Consider the following 9506-nt stretch of genomic DNA (forward strand, 5'->3'; position numbering starts at 1 on the left):
GTCGGGACTCATTTCGAGCCTTAGAGGTCGTTTCTTGTCCGGTTGCCCTGTCTTCGACCTGGGAACCCAATTTTGGTCCTCGGGTCCCATTTTTTTTTGTCTCGCATCCCACTTTTGGCCTGTGGCCTTTTCGGGGTCGATTCTCGTTTTGGGCATCAGAGCATGTTTCTTCTCCTAAAACCCAATATTTGTTTATTAAGTCTCGGAACACATTTTTGTTCTCGTGGACCCATCATGGGTCTTGGAACGCATTTGTGGTCCTTGGGTCCCATTTTGCATCCCGAAACTTGTGTTTTGGTGCTTGATCCCTATTTTGGGTGCCCACCTTGCACCAAGTGCGCACCCGGGGCAAACCGAGCGCCTTGGTGCACCGGGGCAAGATCGAGCGTGCACCCGAGGCGCCCCGAACATGCACCAAGGTGCACTCGGCCCACATGTGAGCGCAGGTCGTTGCGCCCGAGGTGGTGTGTGGGCACCGCGTTGCAGACGGGACACTGCACGCACACGACGCCCCCTCCAGGTGCACGCACGTAGGCCGGGCCGGGTGCACACCCGACGCCCTAGCAAGGTGCGCGCACCCGGGCAGGGCTCACACTTGGCGAACGGGGCGCACTTCGCGAGGGAGGGTGTGCACCTCGACGGGGGTGGGTGGCCGGGGTGGATTCGCACGTGGGTCGCGGTTTGCTAAGTACACACTGCGACAAGCTCATAACGGGTGCGATCATACCAGCGTTAGTGCACCGGATCCCATCAGAACTCCGCAGTTAAGCGCGCTTGGGCCGGAGTAGTACTGGGATGGGTGACCTCCCGGGAAGTCCCGGTGTTGCACCCTTTTTTAGTTTTTCGCCGGGCGTCGCAATGCTATTTGAATAAACCTTTTGCCCGTTTGCGTTCTCGTCGGGGCCGGGCCGGGCCGGGGTGCGCTGCCCGCACTACCGCGCGCGCGGGGGGCGACACCGAGCGCGCACCCGAGGCGCCCCGAGCACACAGGCCACGGTGCAACCCGGGCGTTGTGCGCGCACCCCGGTGCGCCCGAGGTGCTGCGCGCGCACCCAGGTGAAATCGGTGTGCACCTCGGCCAGTGCGCGCTCGGTCGAGTCGCGCACGTTGGCCAAGGTGCACGGTGATGTTTCTTACTCTAAGGTTCCGCACCAGACGCCCGGGACAGGTGAGCGAAGCTGGGCGGGGCCGGGTGCGCGGCCGGGGCAGGTGCACGCAGCTGGAGAGAGCTTTGGAGCACACTTCGGAGCGCACCAATGATGCGCTCCATTCAAAAGTTTCCTGAAAAGGCAAAAAAAGTTGAGATTATAGAATTTCCCACTTGAGAGATTGTAAAAAAAAAAAATTTAAAATGAAGGAAACGCGGGTGCCAAGGTGTGCGCAGCCCAGCCAAGGTGTGCGCACCAAGGCGCCCACCCTGGCGAAGGTGCACGCAAGGTGCGCACCCGAGGCAAACCGGACAATTAACCCAACTTTCGACTTCGCGCGCACCTTGGAGCGCACTTCGGAGCGCTCCTTGGTGCGCACCAATCTTGGGCACCTCGGAGTGCACCATGGCGCCCACCAAGGTGCGCACCCGGGGCAAACCGAGCTCCGACTTCGTGCGCACCTTGGAGCGCACGAAAGGTGCGCACCATGGCGCCCACCAAGGTGCGCAGCCCAGCCAAGGCGTGCGCATCAAGGTGCGCACCCTGGCGAAGGTGCGCACCCGGGGCAAACCGAGCTCCGACTTCGTGCGCACCTTGGAGCGCACAAAAGGTGCGCAACCCAGCCAAGGTGTGCGCACCCCGGTCAAACCGAGCTCCGAATCGTGCGCACCAGAGGTGCACGCCATCGTGCGCACCTTGGAGCACACTTCGGAGCCCTCCTTGGTGCGCGCCGATGTTGCGCACCTCGGAGCGCACCCGGGGAAAACAATGCAATTAACCCGACTTTCGACTTCGTGGGCACCTCGGAGCGCTCTCGGGTTCGCACCTCGGAGCACACCGAGGTGCGCACCTTTGATGCGCTGCCTTCACCAATTTCCAGAAAAGGCAAGAAAACATTGAGAAGGTGTGCGCACCGAGGTGCCCACCCTGGCGAAGGTGCACGCGAGGTGCGCACCCGGGGCAAACCGGGCTCCGACTTCGTGCACGCCGCACCTTGGAGCACACTTCGGAGCGCTCCTTGGTGCGCACCAGGGCGCGCAACCCAGCCGAGGTGCCCACCCCGGCGAAGGTGCACGCGAGGTGCGCACCCGGGGCAAACCGGGCTCCGACTTCGTGCACGCCATGGTGCCCACCGCGGCGAAGGTGCACGCGAGGTGCGCACCCGGGGCAAACCGGGCTCCGACTTCGTGCACGCCGCACCTTGGAGCACACTTCGGAGCGCTCCTTGGTGCGCACCATGGTGCCCACCAGGGCGCGCAACCCCGCCGAAGGTGCACGCGAGGTGCGCACCCGGGGCAAACCGGGCTCCGACTTCGTGCACGCCGCACCTTGGAGCACACTTCGGAGCGCTCCTTGGTGCGCACCATGGTGCCCACCAGGGCGCGCAACCCCGCCGAAGGTGCACGCGAGGTGCGCACCCGGGGCAAACCGGGCTCCGACTTCGTGCACGCCATGGTGCGCACCGCGGCGAAGGTGCGCACCCGGGGCAAACCGGGCTCCGACTTCGTGCACGCCGCACCTTGGAGCACACTTCGGAGCGCTCCTTGGTGCGCACCAGGGCGCGCAACCCAGCCGAGGTGCCCACCCCGGCGAAGGTGCACGCGAGGTGCGTACCCGGGGCAAACCGGGCTCCGACTTCGTGCACGCCGCACCTTGGAGCACACTTCGGAGCGCTCCTTGGTGCGCACCATGGTGCCCACCAGGCCGCGCAACCCAGCCAAGGTGTGCGCACCAAGGTGCACGCGAGGTGCGCACCCGGGGCAAACCGGGGTCCGACTTCGTGCACGCCGCACCTTGGAGCACACATCGGGGCGCTCCCGGGTTCGCACCGGCGTTGCGCACCGTGGTGGGCACCTCGGAGCACACCAAGGTGGGCAGCGAGGTGCGCACCTTTGATGCGATGCCTTCACTAATTTCCATAAAAGGCAAAAAAAAAACGAGATTTTAAAATTTCCGTTTTGAAAGATAGTGAGAAAAAGGGAATGCTGGTGCCATCTTGAGCCCGCCCTGGTGTGCAGCCCAGCCAAGGTGTGCGCACCAAGGTGCCCACCCTGGCGAAGGTGCGCGCCCGGGCAATTAACCCAACTTCCAACTTCGCGCGCGCCAGGGTGGGAGCGCACCCAACAACCGGGCCTGGGAAGAGCCAATGCGAGAAACCCCACCAAACGCTCTGACAAAAAAAGAGGGGGCGCTCCAGTAACCCCGCTTCGGAGCGCACCCTGGGCAAACCCAGCCAAGGTGCCCACCCCGGCCAAGGTGCAGGCGAGGTGCGCACCCGGGGCAAACCGGGCTCCGACAACGTGCACGCCGCACCTTGGAGCACACTTCGTAGCGCTCCCGGGTGCGCACCTCAGAGCACACCAAGGTGGGCAGCGAGGTGCGCACCTTTGATGCGCTGCCTTCACTAATTTCCAGAAAAGGCAAAAAAAAAAGGAGATTTTAAAATTTCCGTTTTGAAAGATAGTGAAAAAAACGGAACGCGCGTGCCATCTTGAGCCCGCCCTGGTGCGCAGCCCAGGTAAGGTGCCCACCCTGGCAAAGGTGCGCACCCGGGCAATTAACCCTACTTCCGACTTCGTGCGCGCCAGGGTGGCAACCGGGCCTCGGAAGAGCCAATGCGAGAAACCCCACCAAACGCTCCGACAAAAAAAGAGGCGGCGCTCCAATAACCCCGCTTCGGAGCGCAGCCGGGGCAAACCCAGCCAAGGTGCCCACCCCGACGAAGGTGCACGCGAGGTGCGCACCCGGGGCAAACCGGGCTCCGACAACGTGCACGCAGCACCTTGGAGCACACTTCGAAGCACTCCCGGGTGCCCACCGGCGTTGCGCACCGTGGTGGGCAGCGAGGTGCGCACCTTTGATGCGCTGCCTTCACTAATTTCCAGAAAAAGGCAAAAAAAAATGAGATTTTAAAATTTCCGTTTTGAAAGATAGTGAAAAAAAAGGAACGCGGGTGCCATCTTGAGCCCGCCCTGGTGCGCAGCCCAGGCAAGGCATGCGCACCAAGGTGCCCACCCGAGGTGCACACCCGGGGCAAACCGGGCTCCGACTTCGTGCAGGCCGCACCTTGGAGCACACTTCGGAGCGCTCCTTGGTGCGCACCATGGTGCCCACCAGGGCGCGCAACCCAGCCAAGGTCTGCACACTAAGGTGCCCACCCCGGCGAAGGTGCACGCGAGGTGCGCACCCGGGGCAAACCGGGCTCCGACTTCGTGCACGCCATGGTGCCCACCGCGGCGAAGGTGCACGCGAGGTGCGCACCCGGGGCAAACCGGGCTCCGACTTCGTGCACGCCGCACCTTGGAGCACACTTCGGAGCGCTCCTTGGTGCGCACCATGGTGCCCACCAGGGCGCGCAACCCAGCCAAGGTGTGCGCACCAAGGTGCACGCGAGGTGCGCACCCGGGGCAAACCGGGGTCCGACTTCGTGCACGCCGCACCTTGGAGCACACATCGGAGCGCTCCCAGGTTCGCACCAGCGTTGCGCACCTTTGATGCGCTGCCTTCACTAATTTCCAGAAAAGGCAAAAAAAAACGATATTTTAAAATTTCCGTTCTGAAAGATAGTGAAAAAAACGGAACGCGGGTGCCATCTTGAGCCCTTCCTGGTGCGCAGCCCAGGCAAGTTGTGCGCACCAAGGTGCCCACCCTGGCGAGGTGCGCGCCCGGGGCAAACCGGGCTCCGACTTCGTGCACTGCATGGTGCCCACCAAGGCGCGCAACCCAGCCAAGGTGCCCACCGCAGCGAAGGTGCACGCGAGGTGCACACCCGGGGCAAACCGGGCTCCGACTTCGTGCACGCCGCACCTTGGAGCACACTTCAGAGCGCTCCTTGGTGCGCACCAGGGCGCGCAACCCAGCCGAGGTGCCCACCCCGGCGAAGGTGCACGCGAGGTGCGCACCCGGGGCAAACCGGGCTCCGACTTCGTGCACGCCATGGTGCCCACCGCGGCGAAGGTGCGCACCCGGGGCAAACCGGGCTCCGACTTCGTGCACGCCGCACCTTGGAGCACACTTCGGAGCGCTCCTTGGTGCGCACCATGGTGCCCACCAGGCCGCGCAACCCAGCCAAGGTGTGCGCACCAAGGTGCACGCGAGGTGCGCACCCGGGGCAAACCGGGGTCCGACTTCGTGCACGCCGCACCTTGGAGCACACATCGGGGCGCTCCCGGGTTCGCACCGGCGTTGCGCACCGTGGTGGGCACCTCGGAGCACACCAAGGTGGGCAGCGAGGTGCGCACCTTTGATGCGATGCCTTCACTAATTTCCATAAAAGGCAAAAAAAAAACGAGATTTTAAAATTTCCGTTTTGAAAGATAGTGAGAAAAAGGGAATGCTGGTGCCATCTTGAGCCCGCCCTGGTGCGCAGCCCAGCCAAGGTTTGCGCACCAAGGTGCCCACCCTGGCGAAGGTGCGCGCCCGGGCAATTAACCCAACTTCCAACTTCGCGCGCGCCAGGGTGGGAGCGCACCCAACAACCGGGCCTGGGAAGAGCCAATGCGAGAAACCCCACCAAACTCTCTGACAAAAAAAGAGGGGGCGCTCCAGTAACCCCGCTTCGGAGCGCACCCTGGGCAAACCCAGCCAAGGTGCCCACCCCGGCCAAGGTGCAGGCGAGGTGCGCACCCGGGGCAAACCGGGCTCCGACAACGTGCACGCCGCACCTTGGAGCACACTTCGTAGCGCTCCCGGGTGCGCACCTCAGAGCACACCAAGGTGGGCAGCGAGGTGCGCACCTTTGATGCGCTGCCTTCACTAATTTCCAGAAAAGGCAAAAAAAAAAGGAGATTTTAAAATTTCCGTTTTGAAAGATAGTGAAAAAAACGGAACGCGCGTGCCATCTTGAGCCCGCCCTGGTGCGCAGCCCAGGTAAGGTGCCACCCTGGCAAAGGTGCGCACCCGGGCAATTAACCCTACTTCCGACTTCGTGCGCGCCAGGGTGGCAACCGGGCCTCGGAAGAGCCAATGCGAGAAACCCCACCAAACGCTCCGACAAAAAAAGAGGCGGCGCTCCAATAACCCCGCTTCGGAGCGCAGCCGGGGCAAACCAAGCCAAGGTGCCCACCCCGACGAAGGTGCACGCGAGGTGCGCACCCGGGGCAAACCGGGCTCCGACAACGTGCACGCAGCACCTTGGAGCACACTTCGAAGCACTCCCGGGTGCCCACCGGCGTTGCGCACCGTGGTGGGCAGCGAGGTGCGCACCTTTGATGCGCTGCCTTCACTAATTTCCAGAAAAAGGCAAAAAAAAATGAGATTTTAAAATTTCCGTTTTGAAAGATAGTGAAAAAAAAGGAACGCGGGTGCCATCTTGAGCCCGCCCTGGTGCGCAGCCCAGGCAAGGCATGCGCACCAAGGTGCCCACCCGAGGTGCACACCCGGGGCAAACCGGGCTCCGACTTCGTGCAGGCCGCACCTTGGAGCACACTTCGGAGCGCTCCTTGGTGCGCACCATGGTGCCCACCAGGGCGCACCCGAGGCAAACCGGGCTCCGACTTCGTGCACGCCGCACCTTGGAGCACACATCGGAGCGCTCCCAGGTTCGCACCAGCGTTGCGCACCTTTGATGCGCTGCCTTCACTAATTTCCAGAAAAGGCAAAAAAAAACGATATTTTAAAATTTCCGTTCTGAAAGATAGTGAAAAAAACGGAACGCGGGTGCCATCTTGAGCCCTTCCTGATGCGCAGCCCAGGCAAGTTGTGCGCACCAAGGTGCCCACCCTGGCGGAGGTGCGCGCCCGGGGCAAACCGGGCTCCGACTTCGTGCACTGCATGGTGCCCACCAAGGCGCGCAACCCAGCCAAGGTGCCCACCGCAGCGAAGGTGCACGCGAGGTGCGCACCCGAGGTGCACACCCGGGGCAAACCGGGCTCCGACTTCGTGCACGCCGCACCTTGGAGCACACTTCAGAGCGCTCCTTGGTACGCACCAGGGCGCGCAACCCAGCCAAGGTGCTCACCCCGGCGAAGGTGCACGCGAGGTGCGCACCCGGGGCAAACCGGGCTCGGACTTCGTGCACGCCGCACCTTGGAGCACACATCGGAGCGCTCCCGGGTTCGCACCAGCATTGCGCACCTTTGATGCGCTGCCTTCACTAATTTCCAGAAAAGGCAAAAAAAAGAAAAAAATGAGATTTTAAAATTTCCGTTTTGAAAGATAGTGAAAAAAACGGAACGCGGGTGCCATCTTGAGCCCGCCCTGGTGTGCAGCCCAGGCAAGTTGTGCGCACCAAGGCACCCACCCTGGCCAAGGTGGGTCACGGGGTGGGTCCTAGGGTGGGTAACGGGGTGGGTACTAAGGTGCGTGCCAAGGTGGGTCATAGGGTGGGTGCCAAGGTGGGCACCAGGGTGGGTGTGCACCAACCCTAGCCAGGGTAGGTCACGGGGTGGTTGTCGGGGTGGGCGTCAAGGAGCCAAGGTGGGTGGCAAGTAGCCAAGTTGCGTGCCAAGGTGGGTGTCGGGGTGGGTGCCAAGGATCCAAGGTGGGTGCCAAGGAACCAAGGTGGGTGTCTGGGTGGGTGCCGAGGTGGGAGCCAGGGTGGGTCCCAAGGTGAGTGCAAAGGTGGGTGCCAGGGTCAAGGTGAGTGCCAATGTGGGTTCCAAGGTGCCAGGGTCAGGGTGAGTGCCAATGTGGGTTCAAAGGTGCTAAGTTGGGTGCGAGGTTGGGTGCGAGGGTGGGTGGGTGCCAAGGTGTGCTAGGTGGAAGCCCGGGTGGGTCGGCATCCCATGGGTGTCGAGTTGGGTGCCTGATGGGTGCTTCTTGTCAAGTTTTAGTCGTCGGGACTCATTTCGAGCCTTAGAGGTCGTTTCTTGTCCGGTTGCCCTGTCTTCGACCTGGGAACCCAATTTTGGTCCTCGGGTCCCATTTTTTTTTGTCTCGCATCCCACTTTTGGCCTGTGGCCTTTTCGGGGTCGATTCTCGTTTTGGGCATCAGAGCATGTTTCTTCTCCTAAAACCCAATATTTGTTTATTAAGTCTCGGAACACATTTTTGTTCTCGTGGACCCATCATGGGTCTTGGAACGCATTTGTGGTCCTTGGGTCCCATTTTGCATCCCGAAACTTGTGTTTTGGTGCTTGATCCCTATTTTGGGTGCCCACCTTGCACCAAGTGCGCACCCGGGGCAAACCGAGCGCCTTGGTGCACCGGGGCAAGATCGAGCGTGCACCCGAGGCGCCCCGAACATGCACCAAGGTGCACTCGGCCCACATGTGAGCGCAGGTCGTTGCGCCCGAGGTGGTGTGTGGGCACCGCGTTGCAGACGGGACACTGCACGCACACGACGCCCCCTCCAGGTGCACGCACGTAGGCCGGGCCGGGTGCACACCCGACGCCCTAGCAAGGTGCGCGCACCCGGGCAGGGCTCACACTTGGCGAACGGGGCGCACTTCGCGAGGGAGGGTGTGCACCTCGACGGGGGTGGGTGGCCGGGGTGGATTCGCACGTGGGTCGCGGTTTGCTAAGTACACACTGCGACAAGCTCATAACGGGTGCGATCATACCAGCGTTAGTGCACCGGATCCCATCAGAACTCCGCAGTTAAGCGCGCTTGGGCCGGAGTAGTACTGGGATGGGTGACCTCCCGGGAAGTCCCGGTGTTGCACCCTTTTTTAGTTTTTCGCCGGGCGTCGCAATGCTATTTGAATAAACCTTTTGCCCGTTTGCGTTCTCGTCGGGGCCGGGCCGGGCCGGGGTGCGCTGCCCGCACTACCGCGCGCGCGGGGGCGACACCGAGCGCGCACCCGAGGCGCCCCGAGCACACAGGCCACGGTGCAACCCGGGCGTTGTGCGCGCACCCCGGTGCGCCCGAGGTGCTGCGCGCGCACCCAGGTGAAATCGGTGTGCACCTCGGCCAGTGCGCGCTCGGTCGAGTCGCGCACGTTGGCCAAGGTGCACGGTGATGTTTCTTACTCTAAGGTTCCGCACCAGACGCCCGGGACAGGTGAGCGAAGCTGGGCGGGGCCGGGTGCGCGGCCGGGGCAGGTGCACGCAGCTGGAGAGAGCTTTGGAGCACACTTCGGAGCGCACCAATGATGCGCTCCATTCAAAAGTTTCCTGAAAAGGCAAAAAAAGTTGAGATTATAGAATTTCCCACTTGAGAGATTGTAAAAAAAAAAAATTTAAAATGAAGGAAACGCGGGTGCCAAGGTGTGCGCAGCCCAGCCAAGGTGTGCGCACCAAGGCGCCCACCCTGGCGAAGGTGCACGCAAGGTGCGCACCCGAGGCAAACCGGACAATTAACCCAACTTTCGACTTCGCGCGCACCTTGGAGCGCACTTCGGAGCGCTCCTTGGTGCGCACCAATCTTGGGCACCTCGGAGTGCACCATGGCGCCCACCAAGGTGCGCACCCGGGGCA

General features: G+C 62.5%; 2 non-coding genes across 2 annotated transcripts; both read left to right on the plus strand.

Annotated features, from left to right (window-relative positions):
• The first annotated feature begins 713 nt into the window (after positions 1 to 713).
• LOC131868139 (5S ribosomal RNA) lies at positions 714 to 832 on the plus strand. The gene has a single exon (XR_009366631.1). It is a non-coding gene; the product is annotated as a 5S ribosomal RNA (ribosomal RNA).
• Positions 833 to 8636: 7804 nt separating this feature from the next.
• On the plus strand, positions 8637 to 8755 carry LOC131868151 (5S ribosomal RNA). Its single transcript, XR_009366642.1, has one exon. It is a non-coding gene; the product is annotated as a 5S ribosomal RNA (ribosomal RNA).
• Positions 8756 to 9506: the final 751 nt, after the last annotated feature.

This window comes from Cryptomeria japonica, unplaced genomic scaffold (genome assembly GCF_030272615.1).
Source record: "Cryptomeria japonica unplaced genomic scaffold, Sugi_1.0 HiC_scaffold_196, whole genome shotgun sequence".
Classification (NCBI taxonomy): Eukaryota; Viridiplantae; Streptophyta; class Pinopsida; order Cupressales; family Cupressaceae; genus Cryptomeria; species Cryptomeria japonica.